We start from the raw sequence: 10,072 nt of genomic DNA on the forward strand, positions 1-10,072 counted from the left end.
TTGGATTGTCACTAGAACAGGAATAGAGAGGAAGTCTTCCGATGTGGACACAAGTTCTGGTGACAACCAGGCGTTCCCTTATTTTCAGGGGATTTTCTCTAATTTACTGTTTTGCCTATGTATGGTACAGGAAGTGAAAGGAAGTCTCCCCAATAAGACGCTGATGGTAAAAAAATAAAAAACTTACAGGGGTTATAACCCTCCCCTACTCTATGCAAAATTAAAAAAAAAATGTTTTGTCTTTAGCATATATGTCTTTAAAAACTGTACATGCTACACCTTGTGAACAGCATTGCTTCTCTGTCTTTTGGCTATGATCAAGTATAATATCTGTCCTTATTAGTGTGCAGTAGGGGTGATACACTGATGTTCTGGCCAGAAACGGCTGGCTGTATGGTATCCCTTCTGGTAAGATGGTATGATGGGGGCTCTGAATATTGGAACAGCTGGAACAGAAACGGGATGTTGGGAACGGAAGTAATTCCCCATGGAAGACTGGAGGGGCCCAGTGCCTCCTGATTTCAATAGTTCTATCTGGTCTGGCCATGGCCTGGGAAGGCAGGGAGCCCTTGATGTCAGTGCCCCTTGTGAGATGGTTGCTCCAGGGGTGCACTTAATATCACATGGGCTTGGTAAACCCACAGTTAGTATATGGGCACCAGGCCACGTCATTAAATGCTTTTTTTCTGCACAGTGCCTCTATGGGCTAGGCCCTTTGGCTAAGTAAATTTTTCTTTCTCACTAGATGAAGGGTGTGGGTCCTTGGGCCTACTGTGGGAAGCCTAGGGGGAGGATGTGTGAACATAATGTTCCTTCCTCTTCTGAACCGGGGGATTTGGGTCTCTCTTAGGGACAGCACCTCACCTAGTACTCAGTGATTGGCTTTGGCTGACCATGAGGAGAGGGATCCCCCAGGCCTTTTGGCTAGGTGGACCATGTTGAGCCTTACCCCTGTCAGGAGCCTTGTGCCCTGAGGGGGTCAGAGTAGAGTCCTACTTCTTCGGCAATGTAGACTGGAGGCATGCTTAAGTGTACTTTTTTGTGTGCGTTTTTCATGTGCACTTTTTTGTACATTTTGGTGTTTACATTTTTGTGTACCACAGCGGGTTGAAAAAATAAATAAATATATATATATATATATATATATATATATATATATATATATATATATATATATATATATATATATATATATCTTAACCACTTCAGGCCCGGGCCAATTCTGACACTTCGTTTTTACATGTAAAAATCATATTTTTTAGCTATTTTTTGCTAGAACCCCCAAACACTATATATGTTTTTTTAGCAGAGACCCTAGAGAATAAAATGGCAGTCATTGCACCTTTTTATCTCGCACTGTATTTGCGCAGCAATTTTTCAAACGCGTTTCATGCTTTAAAAAAAAAAAAGTTAGCCCAATTTTTTTACATAATGTAAAAGATGAAGTTACACCGAGTAAATAGATACCTAACATGTGACGCTTCAAAATTGCACACGCTCGTGGAATGACGACAAACTTTGGTACATGTGTGGTTTGAACACCATTTTCATATGTGGGCGGGTCTTTCGTATGCGTTCGCTTCTGCATGCAAGCACACAGGGACAGGGGCACTTAAAAAAAAAAAAATTATTATTGTTAATCTTACTTAATTGGATCACTTTTATTACTATTACAAGGAATGTAAACATCCCTTGTAATAGGAATATGGCATGACAGGACCTCTTTACAGTGAGATATGGGGTAAATAAGACCCCACATCTCACCGCTAGGCTGGGAAGGCAAAAAAAAAAGATCACTGCTTCACAGCTGAAGCGGCACCTTTTTCTCTTTAAAGCGGGGGTTCACCCTTAGAGGGCACTTTTCCCCCTTAGATTCCTGCTCGTTTTTACTAGGGGAATCGGCTATTTATTTTAAAATATGTGCAGTACTTACCCGTTTACGAGATGCATCCTCTCCGTCGCTTCCAGGTATGGGCTTCGGGAATGGGCGTTCCTTCTTGATTGACAGGCTTCCGAGAGGCTTCCGACGGTCGCATCCATCGCGTCACGATTTTTCGAAAGAAGCCGAACGTCGGTGCGCAGGCGCAGTATAGAGCCGCACCGACGTTCAGCTTCTTTCGGCTACGAGTGACGCGATGGATGCGACCGTCGGAAGCCTCTCGGAAGGCTGTCAATCAAGAAGGAACGCCCGCTCCCGAAGACCCATACCCGGAAGCGACGGAAGAAGATGCAGCTCGAAAACGGGTAAGTACTGCTCATATTTTAATACAAATAGCCGATTCCCCTAGACCGAACGAGCAGGAAGCTAAGGGGAGAAATTTTTTTTTTTTACAAATGGGTGAACTCCCGCTTTAATGCAGAGCCCGGGCGTGACGTCATAACATCGCGCCCGGCCTCCGACGATCATAGAGACTTTGGCGACCATCTGGTACACCGGAAATCTCTATGTTCACCATCCGGGGCCGGCGGATCCTGTCACCGACATACCGATCGCACAGGTGAGTCGGTAGAAGCACCGGAGGCCGGTGGAAGGGGGGACGTTCCCGTTTCACCGCCCATAGAAACGATCAAGCGGTGGAACAGCTTGATGTGTAGGGAATGGTGTAGGGAATCGCCGGCTGAAAATGCCGATATCTGAATGATGCCTGTAGCTGCAGGAATCATTCAGATATAGCCCCACAAAGCCCAGGACATCATATGATGTCCTCTGGGCCTCAAGTGGTTAAAAACCTGCTTGGAGTTCACCTTTAAGTGCTACACTAGGTGAAGATTTATTTTCAAGAAAAATGAAAAAAAAAAAAATTACACGTGGAAACAAGGAATGCACAAACCCTTTTCTCAAGGCACAAACGCTATTTCAAGAGATTATGCAAGTATATTTGACTAAGTTGTCTAAAGCCTAGTACACACAGGATGAATGTCGGGCAACACTGAGCGGTTCAATAAAAACCGTCCGGAGTTTGGCCCGTGTGTATATGCACAGCCGGCTTCTGTCGGATGAGCATGCTGGAAAACCAGTATCCAACTGGCTTCCCCACCAGTTTCAGCAGACATGTTCGGTCGTGTGTACTGCCGACCGGACAGGTTTCCAGCGGACATTTGTCCAGCCGACCGTTTTCCAGCGGACAAATGTTTCTTAGCATGCTAAGAAACATGTCCGCTGGAAGCCTGTCCATCGGACATGTTCGGGCATCTGTACAGACTCACCAGACATGTCCGCTCGGCCGCCATCCCTCGCATGCGTCGAAGTGATTTGACGCATGCGTGGAAGCATTGACCTTCCAGGGCCGCGCACGTCGCCGCGTAATCGTCGCGGCAACGGCGCGGCCACGTCACCGCGTATTGTGTACGCGCGGATTTCTGTCTGATGGTGTGTACAACCATCAGATAGAAATCTCCGGGCGGACATGTCCGCTGAAAACGGTCCGGCGGACCGATTTCAGCGGACAGTCTGTCCGTGTGTACGAGGCCTCAGATTACACTGATCAGCATTGCAGGCTATAGTTTGCAGCACTGATCGAGCAAGGAAAATCAAATCTACTTCTGTACAACCGTCCTGCCTATATATGGATCAAAATTTGTCCAGTCCCTCCTGATCTGTCCGAATTTCGATCTGTGTATAACTGGCTTAACAGATACTAATTATAAATGAGATTATTTCACTATGCTGACCAATAGTATGTCAACTTTCTCAAAAAGATATGCTTTTAATCACATGCACACTCTAGATTGACAATACACAGGAAACAATAGCATAAGCTAATACAGGACATAAGCCATTGTACTATAAATGCATTTCTGAATGAAAAAAGGATGCCAAAAGACTAATGGATATCATATTATTATGTGCTGATAATACTGGCAGACTGAAAAATGAAATATAGAGCCGCAGCCCCTGAAGGCTTGGAAGCTTTAGAAGTTCGGTCAAAGGAGGCATTGCCAATAGACAAGTACTTGCAGATAAGAGGCCAGTCTTTTATAGCATATTGTTAAGCTGGGAGGTTTCTAGTTCTATAATATCCCCTCTATATGGCAGCAAAAGCTGTATTATCTTTAAAATAGTTCTAAAGTCAAAACAATTCACTACCTTTTCTCCTTTCCTCCCTAAACACTTACCTGGCTTCTCACATCACTCCAGTACTGTCCCAGCTGGAGCACTTCTCTCCTTCTTGGTTTCACAGGAGACAGTGGCAGCAGTGGGAGTCATAGGCTATGGATGCACACAGCCCAGACCAGGAGTGCCCCCATAGCTAGATGCTTGCTAAAGGGGTATGCTGAGGAAAAACGAATTTCATCAAAACATAGAGCCCCTGCAGCTGGAACTACAGCATGCAGCGGCGACGGGACATCTAACACACTGTGCCAGATATAGATGTAGTTCTATCTACCAGGGCCTTTCGTACCTCCTACTTTGCCCAACAATAACTCTAAACTGTCATTGCCACCAGTATGGATAAGGAGAGCTCCATGTTTATGGGTATGTGTTCTGCTATAAACTATTTGTTAACCTAAACTGATCACTGCATTTAAAACCAGGCCTCCTTTACCCCATATAGGCTTCATAAGATGAGCTTTACTATCTCCCCAGCCTGAGAATAATGGGATGCAAGGAGACAAATCCCCAAATTATTTGTTTTATATAGGCATTAAAGATTGATGTGTAATGTGCAAATTGTGTTACCTTTCACAGATTTTATTTTGTGTTCCTCATGAAGAAGCAGTCTGTAGTTCCCATTAGGCCGTGATGTAGCAAGAATGAATGCGCACCGCAAACCAGGAAGTCAGTGAGAATAAGGATTCAGGAGTGCTGGAGGTGAATAAAACAGCTTGATTTCAACAGGTATCAAACTAGTTATTATGCAAAATATTACTTTTTACTTTATCAGCTACTGTCAGACTTTAATTTAAGAGGAAAATATTTTTGTCTTTACTACCCCTTTAATGTCCATCATGGAGTGTAATTGAGTACCAGTGTAATGTAAACAAATATGTACAATTTTTTTGGTTTGCAATTATTGTATCTGGATACTATTTTGTACCAATAACATTCTTATGTTTTATCCGATCTTTGATCTGTCCAGGGTACTGAGATAGTCCATTTTTTTGTTCCCCTTTCCCGCATTGGAGACTTCTCTTAAGGAGTTTTCTCCTTGCATCCCATTATTCTCTACTGTCATTTGGATGATGGTTCCCCTTATTATTTTTTAAATGCTTATCCATTTGGAGGGTTTTCTAAGGCCTTGCCCCTGCTTGGGCTATGTTACAGTATTTTCTTTTGTTTTGTACGTTGACAGCATAACCTAATAAAAAGAGATGGTTAAAAAAAATAAAGGAAAATTCCTTGACTATTTTCCATCCTATAAACAAATAAATTATGGCTGATCATGGATGCCAAAAATACAAATATTACCAATATAACACTTAGCTTTGACTTCTTAAATTTGCCAAAGCAGATAAATAGAAGACAATAAGAAAATTGAGACATTTTCATTTTCATAGCTTCATGAATTGCCCCCTTCTATTGTTTGTGAGGATTTCATGGCTCAAAGTCCTCAATGTTCCTTCCTAAAGTTGGAATTTGTATATCATAGCATGCTAGGTTTTGGAAGCTTCTATGGCGCTTGAGAAGACCTTAAAAAGTATGTGCCTTCTTTTCATTAACGCTAGAAAGTTTACTTTATGATTTGATAGGCATGACCCAAATTTACACAAAATCCTCCTTCTCTTGTAGAACATTTAGCTTGTTCCTGTGTGAGAAACAGCTTTTATTACTCCCTATTAGGGATGAGCTTCATGTTCGAGTCTAACCCATGTTCGACTCGAACATCGTATGTTTGACCGTTCGTCGAAATACAAACGTTATGGGCCGTTCGCGCCAAATTCGAGTGGCGCGTCACGGCCCATAAATTACTGCGGCATCGCAGTGCATTGCTGGCTGATGATTGGCCAATCATGCACTATGACCCACATGCTTGGCCAACCACAGCGCGCAAAAAATAGAGAGCCATAATTGGCCAAAGCCACCCTGAAGGGTGGCTTTGGCCAATTATGGCTCAGGAGGTTTAGTACACGCCCCACACTATAAAAGGCAGGTCGGCCTTGTGTAGTGTGTTGCGCCAGTGGTTAGAGAGAGATTAAGAGAGAGTGTCATTTTTCTAGGTAGATAGAGCAGGCAGGCTAGTCAGTTAAAGTTACAGTGTGTAGAGGATATATATACATCCCAGGTGTTGTACATATATTTATACACTGTATAGTTTAGCTAGATCAGCTATTCCGGCATTTGTTTAAGCGTATGCTCAAACAGAGATGCGCTTAAACAAAGCTAAGATAGGCCAGCTTGCGCCGTTCTATCTTAGCTTGCAATATTTCTGATGGCCGCTAGATGGCGCTTCCATTGCGGCCTGCGTAGATTATGTAAATGAGGGGATACGCCGATTTACGAATGTACGCCAGGCCTACGCCGTCGAATTACGTCGTTTCCGTAAGGGATAGGCCGCCTAAAGTTAGAGCTATGCTCTAGTGGCCTAGCCAATGTTAAGTACGGCCGTCATTCCCGCCGCAAAATTCGAAATGTTAACGTCGTTTGCGTAAGTCGTCCGCGAATCGGGATTTACGTCGTTTACATCCACGTCGAAATCAATAGGCCCATACGGCGTACTTAGCCGCAATGCGCACTGGGAAATGTAGTCGCCCGGCGCATGCGCAGTGTCAAAAAACTTCAAAAAACGTGAGGTCAAGCCTCATTTCCATACAACACGCCCCCTCCAAGTCATTTGAATTAGGCGCCCTTACGCCCGCTCGTTTGAGGCTACGCCGCCGTAGATTAGCAGGTAAGTGGTTTGAAAATCACTACTAGCCTAACTAATTTACGGCGGTGTAGCCTAAACAGGCTAGGCTAGGCCGTCCTAAAGATAGGCCTTTCTACGTGAATCTACCTATATATCTATAGGGAAGTAGTGGATTTCCCTATGATGGGAAAAACCTGTGAGTTCTCTCAGTCTGGAAAAATATTAATGAGCTATGACCAGCACCTTGTCTCTGTTCTGTTGAGGCTCGCACAAAGGACGCCGTAAAAAAAATTCAAATTAACCTTTCTGTACCCCCTTCTTCTCTGTCCTTGGCAAGCTGCTTGCAGACTTGTACCAAATAAGCAGCTGGGATTTATTTACCATGATTGAGAAAGCATTTGAAAGTGGATATCTAATGTTTTAAATACAAACATTTAAAATATTTTATTTTTTATTTTAAAGTAAAATATTTTTTTATCCATAAATGTTGTTCATTTTGTTGTTGTGGGGAGTGGGAAATTATGACATACGTTTACTGATCATGGTAAATCCAGACAAACCTGTTAACAAAAGGTCAGTAAAAAAATTAAAGCCATGCACTATTTTTTGTTGTTGGTGGGATCAACAGGTTTGGTGCCCCCATTGGGACTTCTATCCATGAGTCCATTGGGGAAATTTTCCCCATCACTACAGCCAGGGCTCTAAATCAACCTTCTTCCGTCCCTCTAATGCCGGGTACACACAAGAGGGTTTATCCGCGGAAACGGTCCTCCGGACCGTATCCGCGGATAAATCCTCTGGCGGATTTTGATCTCCTGGTTGTACTAACCATGAGATCAAAATCCCCGCGGAATTCCGTCCGCGGTGACGTGTCGTGCCGTCGCCGCGATGATGACGCGGCGACGTGCGCGACGCTGTCATATAAGGATATCCACGCATGCGTCGAATCATTACGACGCATGCGAGGGATGGGTTCGGACGGATCCAGTGAGTCTGTACAGACCACCGGATCCGTCCGCTGGAGCCGATTCCAGCGGATAGACTTCTTAGCATGCTAAGAAATTTTTATCCACTGGAAATCGGTCGGCCCGAAATATATCCGCGGATAAATATCCGCTGGATCGTACACACCAGCGGATCTATCCGCTGAAACCGTTCCGCGGATCAATTTCAGCGGATCGATCCTCTCGTGTGTACAGGGCCTAAGTCAGGCATCCTCAAACTACGGCCCTCCAGCTGTTGCGGAACTACACGTCCCATGAGGCATTATAAAACTCTGACATTCACAGACATGACTGGGCATGATGGGAATTGTAGTTCCTGAACAACTGGAGGGCCATAGTTTAAAGACCCCTGCTCTGAGTGCATCTTCTATATTCTTGTGGATAATCCTCCAGAAGAATAAATATCAAGCAAACCGTTCCAGGTGTATCTCAGCTCCCACGTCCATCCACTATGGGCAGCTGCTGGTCTGGTTGATCTTGCTTGCAAATAAGTAACGAGAATATAAAGTATTCAATACACAACCGAACTATAGAATTTTTTTAGTAGTTCATTAAATGGCACAGGATACAACTCTAAAGCCTCGTACACAGGATCGGACTTCCATCAGACAAATCCGTGGATTTTTGTCTGAAGGGCGTTGTCCGTGGACTTGTTCTGCATACACACGGCAGAACAATTTCAGCCAACATTCACCAAACTACGTTGTTTTTCAGCTCTTTACCGCCACCCTTTGGGCAACTTCTGCTATTGTTGTCTGATGTTTAGCATTGGTTCGGAGCATGCGTGTTTGTACTTTGGATTTTAGTCTGACGGACTTGTATACGCACGATTGGATAATCTGACGTAACAGATTTATTGTCAGACAGTTGATGAGCATGAACAACCAACATTTGCTGTCATTAATTCAGCCAACACACAGTCGGATTATCCGACACAACACGTCCATCAGACAATTATTGTCGTAAAATCAGATCGTGTGTACTTAACAGATACTGAAGCTATAATGCAGGGTAGTGTTCTAGAGTAGCAGTCTTGGGTACCTGCTGAGATGTCCCATTTTTAATGCCATACAAAAGTCTTTTAGCTCTTTATATTCAGTATTAATAGAGTTTTACCCGGAACAGGGAGGCCTCTACATTGTTAATGAAAAAGCTGATTAAATGTTCATGCATTATGTGCAAGGGCCTGCTTTCCTGGGTGCTCATGTGAGTGTTTGCATGTAGTAACCAGGCAATAGCCATCATCACAGCGAGGAATCTGAAAGGCGTACTCATTACTGCCCAGCTGGTGATCACTGTAATTAGAGCCTTGATTTGTCATAATACATATATGTATTTCAAGATTTTTCCAGCACTTTGTATAGCTAATCACCTAATTAAACATTTAGGTAAAAATTGTAGATGTTTTTTGCAGCTACTTGTGAAAGCACACTGGCACACCAAGGTGCCTTTGCAAAGTGTCATCCATAACTCTAAACTGTATGAAGCTGGCACGCACAGACACATATAAATTAATATACAGTATATATAAACTGAAAACAGGCTTACTTAAAGGTACAGCAGCCCACACCTAATACAGTATATACCAGACATATTTTTAGGTACACCTCTTCAACTGCTTGGTAACACAAATTGCTAATCAGCCTATTACATGGCAGCAACTCAATGCATTTAGGTATCTAGACATGGTTATGACGACTTGCTGAAGTTCAAACCGAGCATCAGAATGGGGAAGAAAGGGGATTTAAGTGACTTTGAACGTGGCATAGTTGTTGGTGCCAGAAGGACTGATCTGAGTATTTAAAAAACTTCTGATCTTCTGGGATTTTCACGCACAACTATCTCTGTTGCTGAGTTACACCTGCTTTATGAGGGATAACTTTAGGCCGGACGTACAACTTACGCGCACATCGCGTAGCCTGCGTCGGGCGCATGTACGTTCGTGAATCGCCGTATCTCCCTCATTGGCATATTTGCATAGAAAATCAATGGGTGCGCCAGATGCGTCCAGCGTAAATATGCGCCCACGATACGCCAGCGTAGGAAAGTTACGTCGGTCTGAAGAAGCCTATTTTCAGGCGTATCTAGTTCTGTGGGCAAGGCGCACAGATACGACGGCGCACATTTACACTTACGCGGTGTATCTCGAGATACGCCGCGTAAGTGTTGCGTGAATCCAGGCCTTCATGTTTGTCCCCCCCAAATAGAGCTTTCGTTTGGTGGTATTTGATAATTTCTGCGGTTTTTATTTTTTGGACTAAATATCAACAACAAACAAAT

General features: G+C 43.7%; 1 pseudogene; it reads left to right on the forward strand.

Moving 5' to 3' along the window:
* Positions 1-291: 291 nt before the first annotated feature.
* On the forward strand, positions 292-405 carry LOC120942254 (annotated as a pseudogene).
* Positions 406-10,072: the final 9,667 nt, after the last annotated feature.

Source organism: Rana temporaria, chromosome 5 (genome assembly GCF_905171775.1).
Source record: "Rana temporaria chromosome 5, aRanTem1.1, whole genome shotgun sequence".
NCBI classification, from domain to species: Eukaryota; Metazoa; Chordata; class Amphibia; order Anura; family Ranidae; genus Rana; species Rana temporaria.